Consider the following 26,888-nt stretch of genomic DNA (forward strand, 5'->3'; position numbering starts at 1 on the left):
AGATATCTCTTTATTCATTCAATATATATATTACTGTAATTGTCTTGCTGTTAATAAAAATGTTATTAGTAGTTCTGCCAGACTTAGGAAGGTTGGAATTAGGGCAGCAGGCAATGTATTCCTATTGGAAGAGATTTAGAGGTCAAGGCTGCACCCTGTTTTAACTCTTAAAACCTCTTGGGGCTAGGTGGGACGCTAGCGTGCCACCTGTGGTGCACTCCATCAAGAACAGGTGCATTTCAAGAGCGGCAAATTTGAATCCAAATAAATGTCAAAATTCAAATTTTTCAAAAATACAACTATTTTACACCATTTAAAAGATAAACATCTCCTTAATCTAACCACGTTTTACGATTTCAAAAAGGTTTTACGGCGAAAGCATAAATTTAGAGTATGTTAGGACAGTACATTTACAAGAGTTGTGTGTAATGTTTTGTCAAGTCAAAGACAGGGTCACCAAAACCATAAAACCAGCTAAAATGATGCACTAACCTTTTACAATCTCCATCAGATGACACTCCTAGGACATTATGTTAGACAATGCATGCATTTTTAGTTCTATCAAGTTCATATTTATATCCAAAAACAGCGTTTTACTATGGCATTGATGTTGAGGAAATCGTTTCCCTCCAATAACCGGCAGTCAAGTCAGCGTAACAAATTAAATAATTAAAATTAGAAAACATTGGTAAAATATTATATTGTCATTTAAAGAATTATAGATTTACATCTCTTGAACGCAATCAACTTGCCAGATTTAAAAATAACCTTACTGGGAAATCACACTTTGCAATAATCTGAGCACTGCGCCCAGAAAAATACGCGTTGCGATACAGACTAGACGTCATGTTGGGGAGATCTAAAATCGAAAATACTATGTAAATAATCCATTACCTTTGATTCTCTTCATCAGATGTCACTTCCAGGTATCACAGGTCCATAACGAATGTAGTTTTGTTCAAAAAAGCTCATCATTTATGTCCAAAAATCTCCGTCTCGTTAGCACATGATGTAAGCCAGCCGGACTTCTCATCATGAACGAGGGGAAAAAATATATTTCCGTTCGTTCAAACATGTCAAACGTTGTATAGCATAAATCATTAGGGCCTTTTTTAACCAGAACATGAATAATATTCAAGGTGGACGAATGCATACTCTTTTATAACGTATTGGAACGAGGGTACCCAACATGAACTCGCGCGCAAGGTGTCTAATGGGCCATCATCGTTCCATGGCTCTTGTTCGGTCAGATCTCCCTCCAGAAGACTCAAAACACTTTGTAAAGGCTGGTGACATCTAGTGGAAGCAATAGGAAGTGCCAAAATATTCCTAAACCCCTGTGTTTTTCAATGGGATAGGTTTAAAGTCAATACAACACATCAGGTATCCACTTCCTGTCAGAAAATGTCTCAGGGTTTTGCCTGCCAAATGAGTTCTGTTATACTCACAGACACCATTCAAACAGTTTTGGAAACTTTAGAGTGTTTTCTATCCATATATAATAAGTATATGCATATTCTAGTTACTGGGTAGGATTAGTAACCAGATTAAATCGGGTACATTTTTTTTATCCAGACGTGCAAATGCTGCCCCCTAGACCCAACAGGTTAACCTGTTATGGTATTGTTTCAAATCAAAACTCAAATCAAAATGACCCCCACTCTACCCAGGGCTCCATATTGATTTGACCCCTGACCTAGTTGTGGACGGCGAGTGGGCCGTCCTGACCAGTGATCCTTGTAGTGGGATGTGAGTAGGGTGCTTAGAGAGGATATTAGAAATGTATGCATTTCATCTGTTTATGTCACTAGCAAATCATCAATTGATTCTGAGTCAGCAACCCAAATATGGTTTTGTTTACTGACCTACATCTTAGAATTAGCTTGAAAAACAACAAATGGGTATACTACAGGTAACTATGATAAACAACCAGAAATAACCATTGATTTTATGATTCATTAAGAAAGCTAAACATCAATATGTGTTTTTGGTTGTTCAGTCAATTAGACCATGCCCATTTCAAGATTTTTTTTATAAGAAATAAAACATTCTTTAGGAGTATTTAGACAAGTTAGCTGGCTAACTCATTGACCCTGCTTCGTAGTAACACCCTCATGAGTGGTAGGACCCAAGTCAGCATGCGCTAAACAACATGCAATAAACAGCTCAATGTCACCACAACATGAGCTGTGGGTTTTATTAATCTAGATGTCACAAACTGTCTTCATCGTTTTCTCCTCCAGACTTCCCAAAGAACACCTCAGTGTCAGTCACAGTCAGTCCCTCTGGTGAAATAGTGGAGTGCAGATCAGTGACTCTGACCTGCAGCAGTGATGCCAAGCCACCAGTGGACAAATACACCTGGTACAAGAAGAATGAAGAACAGACAGGGTTCTCAGAAACAGGATCGGGTAGAGTTACATCATCCTTAACGCCATCAATGAGGACAGCGGGCAGTACTTCTGTAAGGCTGAGAATCAATACGGACCACTTGACTCAGCACCTGTGAGTCTCAGTATTGTCATGAATCCTGCTTCCTGAGTCTGTTTTCTGCCTGAGTTGCCTGTTAAAGGACAAAGAAGGAAAACCTAAACAAACACGCCGACAAAGAACAGGCCAGTAAGGCACAAAGCTATACACAGCAACAATCTGCCACAAAATCCCCATGACAAACAAACTCCTAATTATAGGACCTTCAATCAGAGGCAACGATAACCAGCTGCCTCCAATTGAAGGTCCAACCCCAATAAACTAAACATAGAACTACAATAGACAAGACATAACATAGAAATACACTAACATAGAACATAGACTAACAAACCCCGGACCACATAAACCAAACACCCCTCAACCTAAATACATAGCCCGAACCACATAAACCAAACACCCCTCTACCTAAATACATAGCCCGAACCACATAAACCAAACACCCCTATACCTAAATACATAGCCCGAACCACATAAACCAAACACCCCTCTACCTAAATACATAGCCCGAACCACATAAACCAAACACCCCTCTACCTAAATACATAGCCCGAACCACAGGATGCCTATTTAAAACCACTTTTTCAACATTTCAAGATAGCAGTTAGTTCAGTTTTATCTTATTAAAGACAGCTGTATCATTTTTTTATTCATTTTGACATATTGTTTGGGACCACTTTTTTTGCTCTGTTTGAAGGCTGTCAGCTTCTTCTCAGGAAGAGAATCACTTAGCCTTTCGACTAATTTTCAAATGATAGGATGCCTATATTAAAACACTTTCTCTACATTTCAAGATAGCAGTTAGTTAATTTTGAGCATATCAAAGACAGCTGCTACTTTATTTAATTAATTTTCACAATTTTTTTTTTTTTACCCAAAATTATTCTAAGTCCACAGTCTCTGTCATTGAACTATGTTGAGCCGTGTGCCTGGTGATTGAACAGGTTACCAGGTGTGTTTTTGAATATAGTTCTTAATGGCTTCAGTGGTGTGTTGGGGTCCATTGCTTGCTAAGGGGGAACCTCCCACCCGGGTTCAGCCAACAGGGGGCGCACCCAACCCCTCTAGTAAAACTGAATGTCTCTCTCTCTCTCAGGCTATGAAAAAAGCCCCACCTCCTCTCGCTCAGCCATTCTAACAGTGGAAGCCAGGATCTGTGAGAAACTATGATAATAAACTGTGAACAATAATGAAGCCATGTTTGTCTGTGTGAGTGAGGATTTATTATTTAATTGTGTGATAACTTTAATTCTGTGATAACTTTATGTAATACATCCTCTGTTTCCTAACTGAATAAACATTTTAAGATAGCAGTTGGTTCAGTCTGATCATCTCATGTACTGTTGGAACTTTATTTTAATCCTTTTTCACTATTTTTATTTTTTTAATGACAAATTCCAGAGCCTCTGTATACATTTTTACACAGTTTGTCCCCCACTCTCTACTTTGTACAATGACAGAGAAGTGGGACTCTGTCGTTTTTCTGACAAGTTCTCTCATTGATCTCAGGTTCAGCCACCAGGGGGCACCCACCCTCCATGAAAACTTTCATAGGCTCTCTTTCACTCAGTAATCATGTAACAAGTCGACAGGCTCCCAGAGGCAGGGCAATCAAAGGCTCCAACTCACTGAACTGCCCATCAACCCAGCCATTGTTATTATTCCTACCAGCCGTTCTACATTGAAGCGAGTGAGGTGAGGAAGAAGTGAAGTGAAGTGAGGGAGATCTGAAATGAGGAGAGAGGGAGTAGATAAGGAGAGCTGGAGAAGGAGCGAGAGAGTGAGAGTAACAGTAATTGGTTGGATAGGGAAAGGAAGGGGTGGGTTTCTACTCAAGGCCAAAGCCGGACAATGAACAAAACACATACACACACACACACACACACACACACACACACACACACACACACACACACACACACACACACACACACACACACACACACACACACACACACACACACACACACACACACACACACACGCGCCTGTGTCCATGCGAGTGGGAGTGAGTTTCGGCTTGATTTAGTTGGTCAGTAAAGAAATGAAAGCAGTTTAGAAAAAAATCTAACAAACTCCTCTTTAGCTCCCTACGAAATATTTTACATGACCAAGTCAGTATAACATAAGAAGTTTAAGTATAAGAAGTTTAAGTCATTTGATCTACACTGTAGAAAATAATTTGTTTCAACTTATTATTTACAGTCATAAAGTTGCATGGCCTTTTTAAGCTCTATCAACTTTACATGTCAAGCTATCCTTACTTACACAACATTTACTTTGACTAATAAATGATAGTAAAGTCAACTTCAACATTTGTCAGTATAACCTACTATTCCTAGTTGAATCAATTTCAACTTTAGTTATATCAACTTTATCCTAACTAACACCTAATTTAATAAAACAAAGTCAAGTCAACTTTACAGTTTGTCAGTATAATGTAGTATTTATTGTTGAATCAATGGAGGTTTTAGTAGAGATAACTAGCCTCCATTTTGAAAAATGATGTAATATTTTCAATTAATCTAACTTACTATCCAGTTAAGTAGACTATATATGCATTGACTAAACAACCATAACTCTAGCAATGATATAGAGGTTTCAGTGGGGACCATTATACCCCCATCTGCCTCTTAATCATGTGTGAGCTTTTTCACCAGCCAACAGGCCACTTTAACTACAATAACATGACCAGTTTCCGTTTTACTTGTTACTTTTTACATGTGATTGTTTATCTACCTGCATTGAATGCACTAACTGAAGTCGCTCTGGATTAAAGCATCTGCTAAATGAGCCATGGTCAAAAGTAGTGCACTATATATCGCTGAATGATGTCTTGTCGTAGAGATCCGGCATTTACAATAAGGGCGCTATAGTAATCAACTGAAATGGCAGACTTTGAACAAGAAGATGTCCTGTTTGAGCTACAGTCATGGCATTTTGTACATAAATTAATATCCTCATGTGAATCAAGTTTATCATAAGGATCGATAAGCTCCGCCCCTTCAAGTCACAACAGGGAATCGATTTGAATATTTCACAGTCAATTCATTGACATCGACTATTCTGTTACTATAAGTATAGTCTAGCGAGACTACTATCAGTATAACTGTCCCTTGTCTGCACATAAAAATAGTGTTTTATATCAGTGCATCTCTCTTTCAAGCAGTGGAGTCTCTGACATCCCATCCATTGTGAGCTATCATAGTTTTGATTTCCAGTGGGGGAAAAAAAATACTTCATTGTTTTTTTTCTCTCTCTCATCAATCCATGCAACATATGTTTGGATAACGACCTGTTTACTGTTGCCTTGTATAGCATCTAGCATCTCCCACAGTCACACAGTCTTTAGATTAACAAACATTTCCCTTTTTACAACCCCCTTGTCTGTGCTAGCTTGTTAACGTGCAGCTAGGGCTGTGGCGGTCATAACATTTTGTCAGGCGGTGATTGTCAACCAAATATGTGCTGATTTCACGGTAATGTGACATAAACACATTTAGCATCTCCTGTCCTCCACGCATAGCCTACAAGCCACTGATGCAGACCTTTTGGAACATCTACATTTTAAAAAGTCTAAATCCATGTAATATAGCCTACACCATCACAATAAATACGTTATTTATTTTAGACCGGTCTAAAGAAACATGATATGAAGAAAATGTAGTCTTTTTGAGAAGAATAGAATAGCATACTCTGCGTTGTCCTTATGTTAGGCCCTGATCTGCCTATGCCATATGGCTGTGGGCTACACTAGTTCATTTAGCAAACAAGATTTGTTTAGAATTCCGTAGCATTATTTTATAGTATGAAGAATACAATTGAACAAAGCTGAATAAAATAGAAAGGATATTTTCTCAATGATTTGAGGGAGTGCGCACATGCAGCTATTCTGTGTTGAGCGCTTAACAAAGAAACAGGTCCTCCTAAATGTTTAATTTTAATACATTCTAAGGCTGCATGATACGACTCTAATGATGTAAGTCGCTCTGGATAAGAGCGTCTGCTAAATGACTAAAATGTCATGTAAATGTAAGCGGGTTGATTAGTAGGTTAGAACCCCGTTACAACGGACACTTTACAATGACGCAACAATCAGCGTTTGAGCTGGACACACTTTTTTTTTTCAGAAACTATTTACACAAAACACACACAGTCCTTACAAAGTTTATCTCCAGAATGTGAGCAGTTTATTTTAAAATTTTTTTTGGATGCAAATGGTTCAGATATTCACAGAAGTACAACAAAACCAAGGAAATGTGAAGATTGCTCTTAATTTAAGAGACGCAGTGTTGGTCATTATTGTATTTCTTTTATATTTAAAAGTCAATATAAGTCGCTCTTCTTTTTTGTTCACTTCTTTGTTTCCATCCAAGAATCCACAACTTTATATTTAAACACTCTTCCAGCTATATATATATATATATATATATATATATATCATCCTAACCGGAAAAAATGTAGGCTACATTTGTCGTAGCGCTAACTGAAGAAAGATTGACCCAACACAAGCAGTCATATTTTCTAACTCTCGGCTGACGTAAACTACAATATGAATTAGCTAATTGCAATTACTATGTATAATTAATCACATCACGGGGTGAACTCACCATTGATCGAAATAATTAGGTAAAACACTTTATAGAAATGGAAAGTTATCCGAGATTAGTTTCAGCGAGCAGCCATGCATTTTTTTCCCCTCACAGAAACCGAAGATAATAAAAGACAAGATGAGTTTGGTCTGTTTATAGTGTTGAAGGGGTGTGTCATCTACCGTCGTTCACATCCCACCATTCATTTCCGGAAGTCCTCAAAAAATGAGGACGATGACGGATGATTACGTGAAACCCAGAATGCATTGTATGTCAACAAACATGGCTCCATACACATAGCTGGAATTAGCTTAGCTCATCATAATCAGTATAACCTTCAAATAAGTATTTTACACACATAATATGTGCCCATTACAATCTATGCAAGAATCGGAATGCATGATTTGTCACCCAGAATTGAAAACATGTGAATAAAACAGTAAATACACAAATAATTACCTCACAAAACATTTTCTGATGGTGATTTATTGATACAAGTGACGCATGCCGGCAGTCAATCACGTCCCCTCTCACTCTGAGCCATTCAGTGTTGTTGTTTATGTATGTAGCTAGTGAGCTAAGCTGTAGCATTAGCAATGTCTTTCAAAAGGAGACAACTCACAAATGTGGAAATTATGGAGATTTTTGTTAAAATTCTGACAATGAGTCTGAGTATGAAAGTCAGGAATCAGATTCTGACAGTGAGGAGCTGCCCCCCCCCCCCCAACCTTGTAGCCATTGAGAACCCTGAATCTGAGGTTCCCTTGTCCACTGACCAAGTACCAGGTCCCTTTGAAGATGCTGGTGGTGATGGAGGGAGACCGACAGTGGATGAAGTACAGGAGTTCTGTGGTAGCTGGAAGGCCACCAGTCATTTCACCCCTCCTGGCCCTGCTGTTTGTTTTGATGAGTCCCAGTCTGGAGTCCATTTCCATCTGAGGCAGAGTGCTTCAAGTTGTTTCTGACAGAGGAGCTGGTGGGAAACATAGTACAGGAGACCAATCGCTATGCCTTGGAGCTACAAGAGAAGAGAGAGCCAGGAGTGAGGGGGGAAACTCGCTAAATGGGTGACAACCACAATTAGTGAAATGTATACCTTCCTGGTGACAGTCCTCCTCATGGGGATAGTAAAGAAGAACTCCCTAAGAGAATACTGGAGCACAGATCCTATGTTTGCAACTCCCTTCTTTGCCACCCTCTTTTCCCAAGACCGCTTCCTAATTCTGCTGCGATGCCTGCATTTCGTCAACAATGCTACTGCCATCCTAAGTGACCCGTTATACAAAATAAGAATTGTTCTTATCAGCCTGACTAGGGCTGGGCGATATATCGATATAAAAAATATATCGATATATATTTTAAATGTGATATGAAATTAGACCATTTCGCATATATCGATATAGTTGAAATTTGCGCTTTGATCCTTGCTCCAAGCAAGCTGCAGACCCGGAGCTCTCTGCGCTGCTCCCCGCGCCTCCTCTTTCATGCACAGAGGGCGGAGGGGCAGGAACAGACACTTCAACAAACATGGAGGAAGCAACAGCGTCTGCGGAGCGTTTTGACGAGGAATTGGTTAGTAAAAGAAAAAGCATTGGCTCAGTAATTTGGAGATGGTTCGGATTCAAAGTATCAGATGAGCAACAAAATCACGTTATATGTAGGCAGTGCCATAAAAAAAGTTACAGCCAGGGGTGGAAGCACTACCAATCTTTTTCACCACCTAAAACAGTGGCACAAACTGCAATACGAAGAGTGTGTGAAACTGCGAGCTGCAGAAGCCCCAGCCGCAAGCCGTCGACAACCCGAAAAAGCCCCGAAACAAAGCTCACTGCAAACTTCATTTTCCCGCAGTGTGCCTTTATGAAAATAAAATTGGCAAGTGGTGTACTATAACTACAGCGGTGTCCTATCACATTGCTAAAGATGTGGTCCCTGTTGCAACTGTGGAACAAGTCGGATTCAAAAAAGCTACTGAAAACTATGGACCCGAGATATGAGCTTCCCAACTACTTTACACGAGAAGCACTGCCACAAATGTCCACTGAAGTCAGGCAGAGCCTTGCTGACCGGCTCGCTAACGGGACCCATTTTGGCGTTGACCAGCGATATGTGGGTCGAGCAGGACAATGTGAGCCTTTACATGAAGCGTGACATGTTCACTTCATTCAACGACTGGGGGAGATGAAAACAGCGTCGTGTCTCCAAAACAAGTTATTTCCCCCCAGGATCACACCGGTGAGCATATAGCTGAGGCCTCGCAGGACGCAAGCTGGGAAACTCCAAGAAAAGCATCCGGTTGCTATAACAACCGCCAACGGGAGCGACGTCGTCAGAGCGGTGGAGCTGAACGATGAGGATGCAGTGCTTCGGTCAGACTACACTTGGCTATTGGGGAGTGCAGTGTTTTATTAAGGACTATTCACATATTTTACTTTAAATAAAAAACATTATTTTCCTTTGTGTCTGTCTGCAACTTGTTTTGTTTTATGCTGCTGTCTTGGCCAAAGATTGATTAATAAAACACAAAACATAAAGTGCTAAAAGTAAAATCACTTACAATACAGGATGGTAGATTTCAGAACCATATTTATTAGGTTATTGGATAAGAATTAGTGATGCATTGATGTGTTTACCACTTTAATGTTACAGCTGGTAAAGGTGATGTAATTATGACTTTAAAATGCTGGTTAGCCTGTTGATATCATCAAGGTAACATATTTAGTTATTATGATAGACTATAGTTTTTTCTCTGGATTGAAGAGCCAACTGCAAAGTAACTAGAAACTAATGTTGACACGTAGGTAGGCCTAAACATTGTGGAGTTTTTAGTGGAGTAGAAATATGAAGTAGCATTAAATACTAAACATAAATACTAAGAACAAGAACGAAAAATCAGTAAATGTACATACAGTATAGTCATCATTTATAAATTATACACAAATAATAATACATACAAATCACTTACAGGATTAAAATTCACAAAATAAATGAATATAATATTTGATATTTATGATTAGGACTGGCGTTGATTTAAAAAAAATAAACTATGAAACAAGAAAATATTAATGTAGAATATTTCTAAAGCTTGATTTTGGAAAGCACTTAGTTGTATGAGTGTGTTAAAGTGAAAACAGAGTCAAATTCTCACATAAGCACATTTGTTTAATAGTTTTTTTTATGTTTCTGACAGGACATGGCATGAATGACAAGCGCGTCACCCGGGCCATTTCTCTGTGCAAGAGAATTGTAAGCTGTTTTTGGTACAGCTGGAAGAAAAGGAGACATCTTGCTGAAGTCCAGATTCAGCTGGGTCTGCCAAGTCACCAACTCATAACCGAGTCTGCCACACGCTGGGGATCAAGGCAGCAGATGATAGAGAGAGTCCTGGAGCAGGAAGGAGCACTGGCCAAAGTCCTGTCTAATGACAAAAAGACCAGGCACCTTGTCCCTACCTGGCAGGACTTAGAGGTCCTAGAAGCAGTCCAAAAGGTCCTGAAACCTCTCCAGGACTTTACCGATGCTTTGTCAGGTGAGGAGTACGTCACTCTATCATATGTAAAACCTGTGCTGCACCTTTTTAACGACAGTCTCCTGGCATGTGAAGAGGGTGATAGCGAGCTTTGCAAATCGATCAAGACCAGCATTGTTGAGTACCTCAACCACAAGTATTCTGACCCAGCCACTACTGACCTATTGGAGATGGCTTCATTTGTGGATCCACGCTTCAGGGCCACCTATATCCCAAGTGAAAAAGTTGATGCATTGAAGCACAGAGCTGTCTTGGAGGTGGAGACGCTACTGGCTGATCAGAGCAGCTGTCAACCGCCTTACCTACGTGTGCCAACTGTGCCTGAGCCTGCAGATGGAGAAGCAGCAGTGGCACCAAAAGCTAAGACACTGGCAAGCTTCTTCAAGCAGCGCACAGCCACCACCACTGCGCCATCAACCAAGAGGGAGGCTATTGAAAATGAACTGTCAAGTTACTTGCAGTCAGCAAGTGTGGAGAGTGACACTGATCCCCTCAAGTGGTGGAAGGATCATGAAGTTGTCTTTCCAGCTCTGAGCCACCTGGCAAAAAAAGTATCTCTTGGTACCAGCTACCAGTTCACCCTCCGAAAGGGTTTTCAGCTGCAGTGGCAATATCGTGACCTGCCACAGAGCATCTCTGAAGCCGGATGCCGTTGACAGGCTGGTGTTTCTCGCACAAAATCTTTAAACGAAGGAGGACACGCTTGTCTTCTAATGTCTACCTCAAGACAGCATTACTGTTTATCAAAGTAAAAAAAGAGGGGGAAAATGTTTATTGAGTTGATAGTCTGTTTCTTGTGCAACTGGTTGAGGCTGTTCAGATAAGAAATTGAGTTAACAAAAAGCAAATGGTAATCTCAGGCTGATGTTTAAAACACATTTTCTCAAACTGAGCACTTTACTTTGTTCTTTATTTATATATAATTGCTGCCCTTACTAGGGTTTGTCATATTTTATTATTTTGTAATGTTCGTTATTTGCATCTGTGGATTTGTTAGAAAGGAGAAGAAATCTGTAATTTGATTTTAATAAGCCATTTAAAAGTTGTCAAACTAAAAAAAAAGTTGACTTTTCTCATAAATATATATAATATTTATTTCAGAAAAAGATAGGCCTATTTTATTTTATAGGCTATTTTTGTTTAAGATATTTGTATTTATTTTTAAATGTGCACCTTATGGAGCTTTGATTTCAAAAAGGTCGTCCTGTTGTTCTACAGTGTTTATGTTTACATGTTATTGTTATTTGAACAGCTGAGCATTTAATCTGAACCAGGTGAAGAGCCCTGTTTATTATTTATTCATTTGATTTTTCAACTGTTCACTGAAATAGCCGCTTTCAATAAAACTACTTGAGACATGTCATATCTGGCTTTGACTTTGACATTTGCTCTCACTTTGCGGAAAAAATATCGGGATATATATCTTATATCGATATTCAGCCTAAATATATCACACACAGGAATACACACTCTGAGCCTGCACTTGCATGTTTTGCTCACCTCATTCTTTAAAAAAAAACTAGGTTTGAGTTGTGGTATCCACTCAGATTAAAGGTGGGTCCATCTGCTCTGTTCCCCAAGTGTGGTCTCCCTCAGATCCCAAGTTAGAGGGATCCCTCGTGCACCATTTACCCAGGTCGTCAGGAGCCAGGTCATTTACCCAGGTCGTCAGGTCATTTACCCAGGTCATCAGGAGTCAGGTCATTTACCCAGGTCATCAGGAGCCAGGTCATTTACCCAGGTCGTCAGGTCATTTACCCAGGTCATCAGGAGCCAGGTCATTTACCCAGGTCATCAGGAGCCAGGTCATTTACCCAGGTCGTCAGGAGTCAGGTCATTTACCCAGGTCATCAGGAGCCAGGTCATTTACCCAGGTCGTCAGGAGCCAGGTCATTTACCCAGGTCGTCAGGAGCCAGGTCATTTACCCAGGTCATCAGGAGCCAGGTCATTTACCCAGGTCGTCAGGAGCCAGGTCATTTACCCAGGTCATCAGGAGCCAGGTCATTTACCCAGGTCGTCAGGTCATTTACCCAGGTCATCAGGAGCCAGGTCATTTACCCAGGTCGTCAGGTCATTTACCCAGGTCATCAGGAGCCAGGTCATTTACCCAGGTCATCAGGAGTCAGGTCATTTACCCAGGTCGTCAGGAGCCAGGTCATCAGGAGTCAGGTCATTTACCCAGGTCATCAGGAGCCAGGTCATTTACCCAGGTCATCAGGAGCCAGGTCATTTACCCAGGTCATCAGGAGCCAGGTCATTTACCCAGGTCGTCAGGAGTCAGGTCATTTACCCAGGTCGTCAGGAGACAGGTCATTTACCCAGGTCATCAGGAGCCAGGTCATTTACCCAGGTCGTCAGGAGTCAGGTCATTTACCCAGGTCGTCAGGAGTCAGGTCATTTACCCAGGTCGTCAGGAGCCAGGTCATTTACCCAGGTCATCAGGAGCCAGGTCATTTACCCAGGTTGTCAGTCACCAAGTCAAGATTCACGTTCCGATCGCCAAATGTGGTTGTTAATTTCTTTAATATCAAATGAGACAAACTTATCACACAAGTCAGAGTTATACTTAAACTAAATCTTTATTCAATTAATAATAAGGGAGCAGGTCAATACAACATACAATTATAAAGTGAATCAATTGAGTGCTCTACGATAATGATGGCTGGTCGACGAATCACCCCCAGATGATTCATTGAGAGCCATGAGACAAAAGTACCAAGGTCTTTTGCACCCCTTTCAACCTACATGACCAACAACAGATGTATAGAACGGGTCACAAGGTTAAGATTTGTATGAAAGATACTTATAATTCTCAGCAGACAGTATCTGCTGTAAAAACAGTACTCTTTGTGTAGAGACCAGGGTCTGGCCCTGGGGTCATCTCTCCCTGGTACCATATAGAACAGAAACATTAACTCATGCTCTGGAATGCAGTCTCTTTAGGTTTTATCACCCAAAAGACATTGTAAATCTCCTGTCAGTGTTTTCTCCCAGAGGCCCATCCTCAGTAGAACACAGACACAATAGTTTTAAGAACCCTCTATTGTGTTGCATAAAACAAACATTTGATGCAATAAAAGTATTATAACATAATCTTGCAATTTTGCTCTCAGTGTCCACTGAAAGTTGACTAGTAACAACAACTGGGACCTAAAAGACACCCACCATGAGACCCACTAAATCTGCCCAAGAAGAGGAAAACAAAAGAAAAACCCACACCAAACTTAAAGACAGGAAGCAAACCAAAAAGGTGGAGCAACTAAAGGTGTTGACTCTCCACATGTATCAAGACAACTGGAGCACTGGGCCAGACACTCTTAAATAGAACCTGGACCAGCTCAGGTGAAACACCTTCCCACTAACGAGATGGACAAGCCAGCACAGGTGTAACACATACTGACTAACGAGGTGACACCAATCAATGTGTCCTACGTGCTAACGAGCTAGACGTGCTAACGAGCTAAACGGGCTGACGAGCTAGACGTGCTAACGAGCTAGACGTTCTAACGAGCTAGACGTGCTAAAGTCCAACCTCAAAACATAAATGGAAAAACCAAAGCCTGTAACACCTTCCCCCTTAAGACAACAAATACATCCTACATTTCTTTTGGACAAGTTTGCCTACCACCAACAGAAAACAACTTAATTTCCCAATATAATCAACTACAATGTTTCACTTTCACCAATATAAACATGGTGTCTACTGGATGTCAACAATTAAAAATAAGAAAAAAAACACGTATTTCTAAATAATAATATACAATAGTATCTTTTGTCCTTTTTCTTTCCATAGAATCCTTCCTAAATCCCACTAGCTTCTAGAACTCTCGTCTTCCTAAAACTCACTAGCTTCTAGAACTCTCGTCTTCCTAAAACTCACTAGCTTCTAAGAACTCTCGTCTTCCTAAAACTCACTAGCTTCTAAAAACTCTCATCTTCCTAAAACTCACTAGCTTCTAGAACTCTCATCTTCCTAAAACTCACTAGCTTCTAGAACTCTCGTCTTCCTAAAACTCACTAGCTTCTAGAACTCTCATCTTCCTAAAACTCACTAGCTTCTAGAACTCTCGTCGTCCTAAAACTCACTAGCTTCTAGAACTCTCGTCTTCCTAAAACTCACTAGCTTCTAGAACACTCGTCTTCCTAAAACTCACTAGCTTCTAGAACTCTCGTCTTCCTAAAACTCACTAGCTTCTAAAAACTATCGTCTTCCTAAAACTCACTAGCTTCTAGAACTCTCGTCCCCTTGGAACGAGTCCAAACAAAACTCATCTCCAATACGGAAAAACATGCAGTCAAAATAAATTGTGATCCATGGCAACGGACTGGCTAAACGCAAAACACAAATCTTTTTGACTGCCCACCCTTGAGACAATCAGAAACCAAGTTGTCCTTACCACAGACATGTCTGATATTCTGCCTAGCAACAGGGACATGTGATAGATGCTGATATTCTGCATGGCTACAGGGACATGTGATAGATGCTGCTATTCTGCCTAGCAACAGGGACATGTGATCGATAAGCCTGACTTCTCCCCTCTCTGGACTCAAGGTGACTGAGGCCCATTTGAGGGAGGAAGTGCAGCTGCCAACACCAGAGTTAGAAAGGAGACATTCTAATAGCAAGAGGTCAATAGTTCATATCAGCATATTCTGCAGATAAGACATCTTAATTATCTATGTTCCTTAGCTAATTCTGATTTCTCCACCACAATCCTTCCCCAGAAACAGGCTCCAGAACAATAGCTGTGTTACTGGTGTGCAGGATATAACCTTTACTCTGTGGAGGATCAAGAGGAACCAGTCAGTTTCTGTCATATTCTTGGCTGACAGTCCGAACATCATGGGTTCATTCTACACACCCAGAACAGTTAGAACATCATGGGTTCATTCTACACACCCAGAACAGTTAGAACATCATGGGTTCATTCTACACACCCAGAACAGTTAGAACATCATGGGTTCATTCTACACACCCAGAACAGTTAGAACATCATGGGTTCATTCTACACACCCAGAACAGTTAGAACATCCTGGGTTCATTCTACACACCCAGAACAGTTAGAACATCATGGGTTCATTCTACACACCCAGAACAGTTAGAACATCATGGGTTCATTCTACACACCCAGAACAGTTAGAACATCATGGGTTCATTCTACACACCCAGAACAGTTAGAACATCATGGGTTCATTCTACACACCCAGAACAGTTAGAACATCATGGGTTCATTCTACACACCCAGAACAGTTAGAACATCATGGGTTCATTCTACACACCCAGAACAGTTAGAACATCCTGGGTTCATTCTACACACCCAGAACAGTTAGAACATCATGGGTTCATTCTACACACCCAGAACAGTTAGAACATCATGGGTTCATTCTACACACCCAGAACAGTTAGAACATCATGGGTTCATTCTACATACCCAGAACAGTTAGAACATCATGGGTTCATTCTACACACCCAGAACAGTTAGAACATCATGGGTTCATTCTACACACCCAGAACAGTTAGAACATCATGGGTTCATTCTACACACCCAGAACAGTTAGAACATCATGGGTTCATTCTACACACCCAGAACAGTTAGAACATCATGGGTTCATTCTACACACCCAGAACAGTTAGAACATCATGGGTTCATTCTACACACCCAGAACAGTTAGAACATCATGGGTTCATTCTACACACCCAGAACAGTTAGAACATCATGGGTTCATTCTACACACCCAGAACAGTTAGAACATCATGGGTTCATTCTACACACCCAGAACAGTTAGAACATCATGGGTTCATTCTACACACCCAGAACAGTTAGAACATCATGGGTTCATTCTACACACCCATAACAGTTAGAACATCATGGGTTCATTCTACACACCCAGAACAGTTAGAACATCATGGGTTCATTCTACACACCCAGAACATCATGGGTTCATTCTACACACCCAGAACAGTTAGAACATCATGGGTTCATTCTACACACCCAGAACAGTTAGAACATCATGGGTTCATTCTACACACCCAGAACAGTTAGAACATCATGGGTTCATTCTACACACCCAGAACAGTTAGAACATCATGGGTTCATTCTACACACCCAGAACAGTTAGAACATCATGGTTCATTCTACACACCCAGAACAGTTAGAACATCATGGGTTCATTCTACACACCCAGAACAGTTAGAACATCATGGGTTCATTCTACACACCCAGAACAGTTAGAACATCATGGGTTCATTCTACACACCCAGAACAGTTAGAACATCATGGGTTCATTCTACACACCCAGAACAGTTAGAACATCATGGGTTCATTCTACACACCCAGAACAGTTAGAACATCATGGGTTCATTCTACACACCCAGAACAGTTAGAACATCATGGGTTCATTCTACACACCCAGAACAGTTAGAACATCATGGGTTCATTCTACACACCCAGAACAGTTAGAACATCATGGGTTCATTCTACACACCCAGAACAGTTAGAACATCATGGGTTCATTCTACACACCCAGAACAGTTAGAACATCATGGGTTCATTCTACACACCCAGAACAGTTAGAACATCATGGGTTCATTCTACACACCCAGAACAGTTAGAACATCATGGGTTCATTCTACACACCCAGAACAGTTAGAACATCATGGGTTCATTCTACACACCCAGAACAGTTAGAACATCATGGGTTCATTCTACACACCCAGAACAGTTAGAACATCATGGGTTCATTCTACACACCCAGAACAGTTAGAACATCATGGGTTCATTCTACACACCCAGAACAGTTAGAACATCATGGGTTCATTCTACACACCCAGAACAGTTAGAACATCCTGGGTTCATTCTACACACCCAGAACAGTTAGAACATCATGGGTTCATTCTACACACCCAGAACAGTTAGAACATCATGGGTTCATTCTACACACCCAGAACATCATGGGTTCATTCTACACACCCAGAACAGTTAGAACATCATGGGTTCATTCTACACACCCAGAACAGTTAGAACATCATGGGTTCATTCTACACACCCAGAACAGTTAGAACATCATGGGTTCATTCTACACACCCAGAACAGTTAGAACATCATGGGTTCATTCTACACACCCAGAACAGTTAGAACATCATGGTTCATTCTACACACCCAGAACAGTTAGAACATCATGGGTTCATTCTACACACCCAGAACAGTTAGAACATCATGGGTTCATTCTACACACCCAGAACAGTTAGAACATCATGGGTTCATTCTACACACCCAGAACAGTTAGAACATCATGGGTTCATTCTACACACCCAGAACAGTTAGAACATCATGGGTTCATTCTACACACCCAGAACAGTTAGAACATCATGGGTTCATTCTACACACCCAGAACAGTTAGAACATCATGGGTTCATTCTACACACCCAGAACAGTTAGAACATCATGGGTTCATTCTACACACCCAGAACAGTTAGAACATCATGGGTTCATTCTACACACCCAGAACAGTTAGAACATCATGGGTTCATTCTACACACCCAGAACAGTTAGAACATCCTGGGTTCATTCTACACACCCAGAACAGTTAGAACATCATGGGTTCATTCTACACACCCAGAACAGTTAGAACATCATGGGTTCATTCTACACACCCAGAACAGTTAGAACATCATGGGTTCATTCTACACACCCAGAACAGTTAGAACATCCTGGGTTCATTCTACACACCCAGAACAGTTAGAACATCATGGGTTCATTCTACACACCCAGAACAGTTAGAACATCATGGGTTCATTCTACACACCCAGAACAGTTAGAACATCATGGGTTCATTCTACACACCCAGAACAGTTAGAACATCATGGGTTCATTCTACACACCCAGAACAGTTAGAACATCATGGGTTCATTCTACACACCCAGAACAGTTAGAACATCATGGGTTCATTCTACACACCCAGAACAGTTAGAACATCCTGGGTTCATTCTACACACCCAGAACAGTTAGAACATCATGGGTTCATTCTACACACCCAGAACAGTTAGAACATCATGGGTTCATTCTACACACCCAGAACAGTTAGAACATCATGGGTTCATTCTACACACCCAGAACAGTTAGAACATCATGGGTTCATTCTACACACCCAGAACAGTTAGAACATCATGGGTTCATTCTACACACCCAGAACAGTTAGAACATCATGGGTTCATTCTACACACCCAGAACAGTTAGAACATCATGGGTTCATTCTACACACCCAGAACAGTTAGAACATCATGGGTTCATTCTACACAACCAGAACAGTTAGAACATCATGGGTTCATTCTACACACCCAGAACAGTTAGAACATCATGGGTTCATTCTACACACCCAGAACAGTTAGAACATCATGGGTTCATTCTACACACCCAGAACAGTTAGAACATCATGGGTTCATTCTACACACCCAGAACAGTTAGAACATCATGGGTTCATTCTACACACCCAGAACAGTTAGAACATCATGGGTTCATTCTACACACCCAGAACAGTTAGAACATCATGGGTTCATTCTACACACCCAGAACAGTTAGAACATCATGGGTTCATTCTACACACCCAGAACAGTTAGAACATCCTGGGTTCATTCTACACACCCAGAACAGTTAGAACATCATGGGTTCATTCTACACACCCAGAACAGTTAGAACATCATGGGTTCATTCTACACACCCAGAACAGTTAGAACATCATGGGTTCATTCTACACACCCAGAACAGTTAGAACAGGCCTCTATCAACACACTTTTCTATGTTATAGGAGTTAGGTTCTTTACCAATCTCAAGCCCAATGCCTCGGCTTAAACAATTATATTTTACTGCACATGCATTAGTAAGGTTTAACAGAAATTTCCCTCACAGTGCTAACGAGCTATACGGGCTAACAAGCTATACGGGCTAAAGTCCAACCTCAAAACATAAATGGAAAAACCAAAGCCTGTAACACAACAAACAAGTTCTCACCACCAACAGAAAACAACTTCCATTTCACATTATAATCAACTACAATGCTTCACCTTCACCAATATAAACATGGTGTCTACTGGCTGTCAACAATTAAAAACAAGAAAAAACACATATTTCTAAATAATAATATACAATCTTATTAGTTCTCCTTTTTCTTTCTAGAATCCTAAAACTCATTTTGAAATTATAATCAACTGAAGCACCTTCTACAATATGAACATGATGTCTACTTGCTGTCAACAATTAAAAACAAATGAAAAAATATTTTCCTAAAACTCACTAGCTTCTAGAACTCTCGTCTTCCTAAAACTCACCAGCTTCTAGAACTCTCGTCTTCCTAAAACTCACTAGCTTCTAGAACTCTCGTCTTCCTAAAACTCACCAGCTTCTAGAACTCTCGTCTTCCTAAAACTCACTAGCTTCTAGAACTCTCGTCTTCCTAAAACTCACTAGCTTCTAGAACTCTCGTCCCCTTGGAACGAGCCCAAACAAAACTCATCTCCAATACGGAAAAACATGCAGTCATAATAAATTGTGATCCATGGCAACGCACTGGCTAAACGCAAAACACAAATCTTTTTAACTGCCCACCCTTGAGACAATCAGCAACCAAGTTGTCCTGACCACAGACATGTCTGATTTCAAGAGGAAACTCCTGCAATATCCATAGTAACTTTCCACCTCACTGCGGAGCTTCTCTCTCTTTTCAGGGTTCACTAGATAGGCATGTTGTTGGATCAGGGCCCAGTCCCCAATGTCATGCTCTAGTACATTTGGGTTGGCACATCTGAGAATGAACCCTGATATTCTAAAAGCAGGGCAACAATGTCAATATAATTGTACCCAAAAATTGTCAGTTGGTTGCATGAATAAGTATTACATGAATTGTAAATATGAAATATCAAAACCAAATGTACACCCCATTGTTAATACATATTGACAATAATGAACCTAATGGTGAGGCAGGAAATAATAAAAAAAATCTGATTTTGTCAGGCTGAATGTTTGAATTTTTTTACATTTTACATTTTAGTCATTTAGCAGACGCTCTTGTCCAGAGCGACGTACAGTAGTGAATGCATATATTTCATTAAAAAAAAAAATTGTACTTTTTTATTTTATTTTTTATAAATATGAGGTGATTTGAGTCATGCTTCTTCAGTAGTGGAATAAAGACAATTAGCACTTGAATGTTGTAAATAAATACTGGAGTGATGTAGGATTGTTAATAAAATTGATTATAGACCAATTTATTATACTGCGTCCATGTGTATAGGCTGCAAGTACGTTGAAATGAAGCTGTTTTCAAGTCATTGAAAAAACGACCAGAAAAGACCTCTTTTCAACTTTCACTTTCAACTACAACGAACATATATTGGATGTCGGGCATAGTCTTATTTTCAACGTCTTTTCAATGACATGTTGCTAGGTGGGATATCCCCAATGTCAAAACACAGTTTTAACGTGTCCAAATCAATAACCAATAAGCAGAAACAGTTGGTGATATATTGAAAACCTAAACATTTCGAAGTGTTGCATTTTGATTCAAGTGGGTCACCAACATGGTAAGTGTAATACATTTTTTTTGTCACTTTTTGTTAAATCTCATAAATAGTAACTCTTCCATTTCAGAGCCTGGATTTTCCCCCTGAGGCTAATATCCATATCATGTTGAAATCAATAGAACAGGGGACAAACGTTTAGGGTTCTACATTGTGACATCATTAAAATACACCTACTACAATGTTTAAACATTCTACATTGTGACATTATTTCATTGATATCATGGAACAACTCCTTCATGTATTTTCTGATGTTTGATCAGAGATCTTTTATCAAAGTATCTCTTGTCACACTGATCACAGCCATAAGGTTTCTCTCCTGTGTGTGTTCTCTGGTGTTTAGTCAGACTGCTAGATGTAGTAAAACTCTTCCCACATTGATCACAGCTAAAAGGTTTCTCTCCTGTGTGTGTTCTATGGTGTCTCTTCAGATGGCTAGAACGAAAAAAACTCTTCCCACATTGAGTACAGCTATATGGTTTCTCTCCTGTGTGTGTTCTATGGTGTATCTTCAGATGGCTAGAACGAAAAAAACTCTTCCCACATTGAGTACAGCTATATGATTTCTCTCGTATCTTTCCTGTGTGTGTTCTATGGTGTACCTTCAGACTGCTAGAACAAAAAAAACTCTTTCCACATTGATTACAGCTAAAAGGTTTCTCTCCTGTGTGTGTTTTCTGGTGTTTCTTCAGACAGCTAGAACGAAAAAAACGCTTCCCACATTGAGTACAGCTAAAAGGTTTCTCTCCTGTGTGTGTTCTCTGATGTGATTTCAGGCTACCTGACTCTCTATAACTCTTTCCACATTGATTACAGCTAAAAGCTTTCTCTCCTGTGTGTGTTATCTGGTGTCTCTTCAGACAGCTAGAATTAACAAAACTCTTCCCACACTGAGTACAGCTAAAAGGTTTCTCTCCTGTGTGTGTTCTCTGATGTGATATCAGGCTACCTGACAGGGCATAACTCTTCCCACATTGAGTACAGCCAAAAGGTTTCTCTTCAGTGTGAATTCTTTGATGTATTTTAAGTTTTACTGAGGAGTTGAATCTTTTCCCACAGTCAGAGCAGCAGTGAGTTCTCTTCCCTGTGGATCTCTGCAGGTGTTTATTGAGGTGTTCTAATGTGGAGAGACTCTTCTCTGCCTCTTCAGCATCATGAGGTTGCTGAGGATCCCCAGAGGATCCACGATAGTCACGTCTCTCTCCTGTGTGAACAACAAAGTCATACAGATGGTTAAATGCCCACAACAGCAGAAATCCACTGTTTATTTGAGGTAAAAAGGGATGACCAGAGAGTACCCATGAAGTTGTACAACATTTGACAAGACAGTCAAGACCTAAGCAGTGTGCCAGATGACCTTTGGCCTCCAATATAGGCCCCTTTCTGTGTTTGCTAAAATTGCAGCAATGCACACGCAATTTGGTTGTAGAAACTCCTCCATTCTAATGAGGAAACCACTAGTTATGGATGTAGTATATCTGGTAATGAGGAAACCACTAGTTATGGATGTAGTATATCTGGTAATGAGGAAACCACTAGTTATGGATGTAGTATATCTGCTAATGAGGAAACCACTAGTTATGGATGTAGTATATCTGGTAATGAGGAAACCACTAGTTATGGATGTAGTATATCTGGTAATGAGGAAACCACTAGTTATGGATGTAGTATATCTGGTAATGAGGAAACCACTAGTTATGGATGTAGTATATCTGCCTGGAGCAAAAATGGTGAGCGAAGATGATCGTTTTTCACAATGTATTCTGAATATTACAGCGCACTATCAGGACAAGATCAGGAGTGCTACTCAAGTAAACTCACATTAAGTTCTGTCTATTCACTAATTCAGCACTGTGGGGGAAAACTCAGGAGAGTTCTCATAGGCTGACAGCAAAAATAGCCTCCATTTACAGGTTGCATATGAGTGCATTTCACATTACTTTTGGATTATAATTGTAAAGCTCGTTTGAACCTCCTGCTTAATATGTTTGTGTTATTGTCGCAAATCAACTGCTTTACACTTAAAAAACACTTCAACCAGTAAAATGCTCTTTGGCTAGCTTTAACATCAGCCTGACAATGAGGGTTTGTACACTAAGTGTTTAACAAATTGGCCCATAACTTCACCTAACAATAACATAGACCTACTGTAGGACCCATAACTTTATCTAACAACGACATAGACGTAGGACTATAAATCATTTAATATTTCAGGTGAAACATGGACACTAAAATGTCTGTCGTGACGTTTCATAACCTGATCACCAGATAATTTTGTGAATAATCCTATTAGGCTACTCTGTAATGTGTTGTCATTCTAAATGTCCTGAATAAAGGAAAATAGCTCTGTGTGTTGAACAATAGCCTATCCATCAAGGAACAGTTCTCTACACATTATGAGCAAAGTAGGGATGATGGATCCAACGTGGAGTGTATCTCTGTGCACAAACAGACTAACGAGACCCTACTGTAAATCAGCCAGACAGTAACACATTATAAACATCGATTTGTTTGGGATGTTGGATCCAACGTGGAGCACGGCATAACTGTCTTTACCAGAGTAATGAATGAAGAAGCACTTTGGTTGTTGTTGCATGTCGTGATGTTTGTCATGTGACTGTCATTCAGAAAATGATTTCGTGGATCAGCTGATGATAGTTGAACATGTGACTGTAAATAAACAGCTACAGTATTAAGAATTATGTGTAATTATTGAAGAACCACGTTAATGACAGTATCCATTTGGGTGTTGTCAATAAAGTTAAGGTGACTCTTGGTTAGAACCATTGGATTTAGCAACACCTTATAACTGTTATGCCAAGATGTCTGAACTTCTTGACGAGGTCCCTATGAATTTGAGAGTGGTTACATTTCTCCTTCCCCCATCCCTCAGCTGTTTACCAAACCAAGTCTCTGGGCAGCCATTTTGTTTCTGTTTTAAAACTAGGTTGCCCCTTTAAAAAAGCCACACAATCAATCAACCAATCTGCAGTTCATACAATAACAAAGCTGTCATTCCACCACTGTTTTGGTAATAAGATGATGATGGGGTTGGAGAAATGTAACTACTCTCAAATTCATAGACAGACCTATGGATGCAAGGACTGACCATCCATGATATCAACATTATAGTTTTAACCATGTTGAGGCTATACAGTGTTGGTTTACATTGTTTCTAAACATTGGAGTAAAAAAAGTTTCTTTGGGGTTCTGATGGGGTACAACAGTTGAACTAAGCTCATGAGGCATGTGTTATATTCTTCAAGAATCAATGGCTATAAATTAATAATTATAAAGTCACAATATGGATGTAGCAATTGCAGATTTCCCCTTTAACACCACACATCAGTTCAACAACTGCAGAGTTTGTGACTCTGTATTTAAGACAGTACTTACTAGTGTTTATCAGGGCCCGTTCATTGTTAAAACCATTGGATGCCTTAACATGCCTTTGGGAAACCGGGCCCAGATATACAGTTTCCTCCTCTTCTTCCTTTTTCGATGTGACAGTCATCTCCCCCTCCTCTTCCACTCCATAAACTGCATCTTCCTCCTCTTCTTTTACAGTAACATCCTCCTCCTCTTTCACTCTGAACGCATCTTCCTCTTCTTTTACTGAAACGTCTTTCTCTTCTTCTTTCACTGTAACAGCCTCACCCTCTACTTGTTTTTGTATTGAAACAGCCTCCTCTTCCTCCTCCTCTTTGACGAGAGCTTCTTTCTCCGTCCAACAGACCTCTTCTTTAGCAGGAGAGTAGCTTAGTGAACGCATGGTCGGAGATGTTAGCTAGCTAGGCTAATGCTAACTTAACCAGCCCGCTAGCTGACTAATAACAACAACACCGTAAATATGAAATTAAATCGGATAACTAACTAGACGACAGAAGTGGGTTTAAAACACAGTGGCTAATATACACGAAAGCATCTAAAGAGCTTTATTGGTTTGGCTATTTTGTCTAGCAAGCTACCGAGGTGGCTGACTAACTGTTGTTGCTGTTGAACGAAGCGTTCCGTCCACTAGATTATACGTCACACCAACAGCATTACCTTAAATTCCCACACCGCCATCTGCTGACTGGAGTGGGTAACATAGTTGAGTAAAATGTATATTATAATGTTCAGACAAAAAGTTAAACGGTAGGAACTTCCTGAATTGGAATTACCCCTCTACACATGTACTGCACTGGAATTATCCCATTGGCTGGCAGAAACGTGCAGTTTCGTTTTTATTGGGCCATCAAAGCTGTGTCAGGGATTTTTGTGATTGGTTCCATTTCAGTCACATGTGCATAAGGGAGAGGTGGCGTCTGATGTCTGCAGGTCAATGCAACTGAGAAATATGATCCTTGTAACTATTCTCTGTGAATATCAGCAGTGGTAATGATTGTGAAATATGATCCTTGTAATTATTCTCTGTGAATATCAGCAGTGGTAATGATTGTGAAATATGATCCTTGTAATTATTCTCTGTGAATATCAGCAGTGGGAATGATTGTGAAATATGATCCTTGTAATTATTCTCTGTGAATATCAGCAGTGGGAATGATTGTGAAATATGATCCTTGTAATTATTCTCTGTGAATATCAGCAGTGGTAATGATTGTGAAATATGATCCTTGTAATTATTCTCTGTGAATATCAGCAGTGGTAATGATTGTGAAATATTTAGTTCATTTCATCAGAGCAACATGATAATTAATGATTTCTGAACAACCATTTTTTATTTAATGTCTATTAAGAATATCTGATCAACTTTATTTCACTTGGGGATGTTTCATTATAGAGAACATGACATGACAATACATGACATCTACAGTGGTGATGTTTCATTATAGAGAACATAACATAACAATACATGACATCTACAGTGGTGATGTTTCATTATAGAGAACATAACAATACATGACATCTACAGTGGTGATGTGTCATTATAGAGAACATAACATGACAATACATGACATCTACAGTGGTAATGTTTCATTATAGAGAACATAACAATACATGACATCTACAGTGGTGATGTTTCATTATAGAGAACATGACATAACAATACATGACATCTACAGTGGTGATGTTTCATTATAGAGAACATGACATAACAATACATGACATCTACAGTGGTGATGTTTCATTATAGAGAACATGACATAACAATACATGACATCTACAGTGGTGATGTTTCATTATAGAGAACATGACATAACAATACATGACATCTACAGTGGTGATGTTTCATTATAGAGAACATGACATAACAATACATGACATCTACAGTGGTGATGTTTCATTATAGAGAACATGACAATACATGACATCTACAGTGGTGATGTGTCATTATAGAGAACATGACATAACAATACATGACATCTACAGTGGTGATGTTTCATTATAGAGAACATGACATAACAATACATGACATCTACAGTGGTGATGTTTCATTATAGAGAACATGACATGACAATACATGACATCTACAGTGGTGATGTTTCATTATAGAGAACATGACAATACATGACATCTAAGTAGCTGAATATGATTATGGACTAACACTTTGAAGGACACAACTCATGTTGTTCTGGTTAAACAGTGGGGATTTTTTTTACAATTAGGAAATAATATGTCATGTTTTACTCGTACCTCAGCCAGCATTGTGAATGGTTAGGAAATAATATGTCATGTTTTACTAGTACCTCAGCCAGCATTGTG

At 39.9% G+C, this 26,888-nt stretch overlaps 1 pseudogene; it reads left to right on the forward strand.

Moving 5' to 3' along the window:
* The first annotated feature begins 2,114 nt into the window (after positions 1 to 2,114).
* The window catches only part of LOC145875832 (uncharacterized), a 36,365-nt pseudogene continuing 11,591 nt past the window's right edge, over positions 2,115 to 26,888 (forward strand).

Source organism: Salmo salar, unplaced genomic scaffold, assembly GCF_965601325.2.
Source record: "Salmo salar unplaced genomic scaffold, fSalSal1 ptg000360l, whole genome shotgun sequence".
In the NCBI taxonomy this organism is placed as follows: Eukaryota; Metazoa; Chordata; class Actinopteri; order Salmoniformes; family Salmonidae; genus Salmo; species Salmo salar.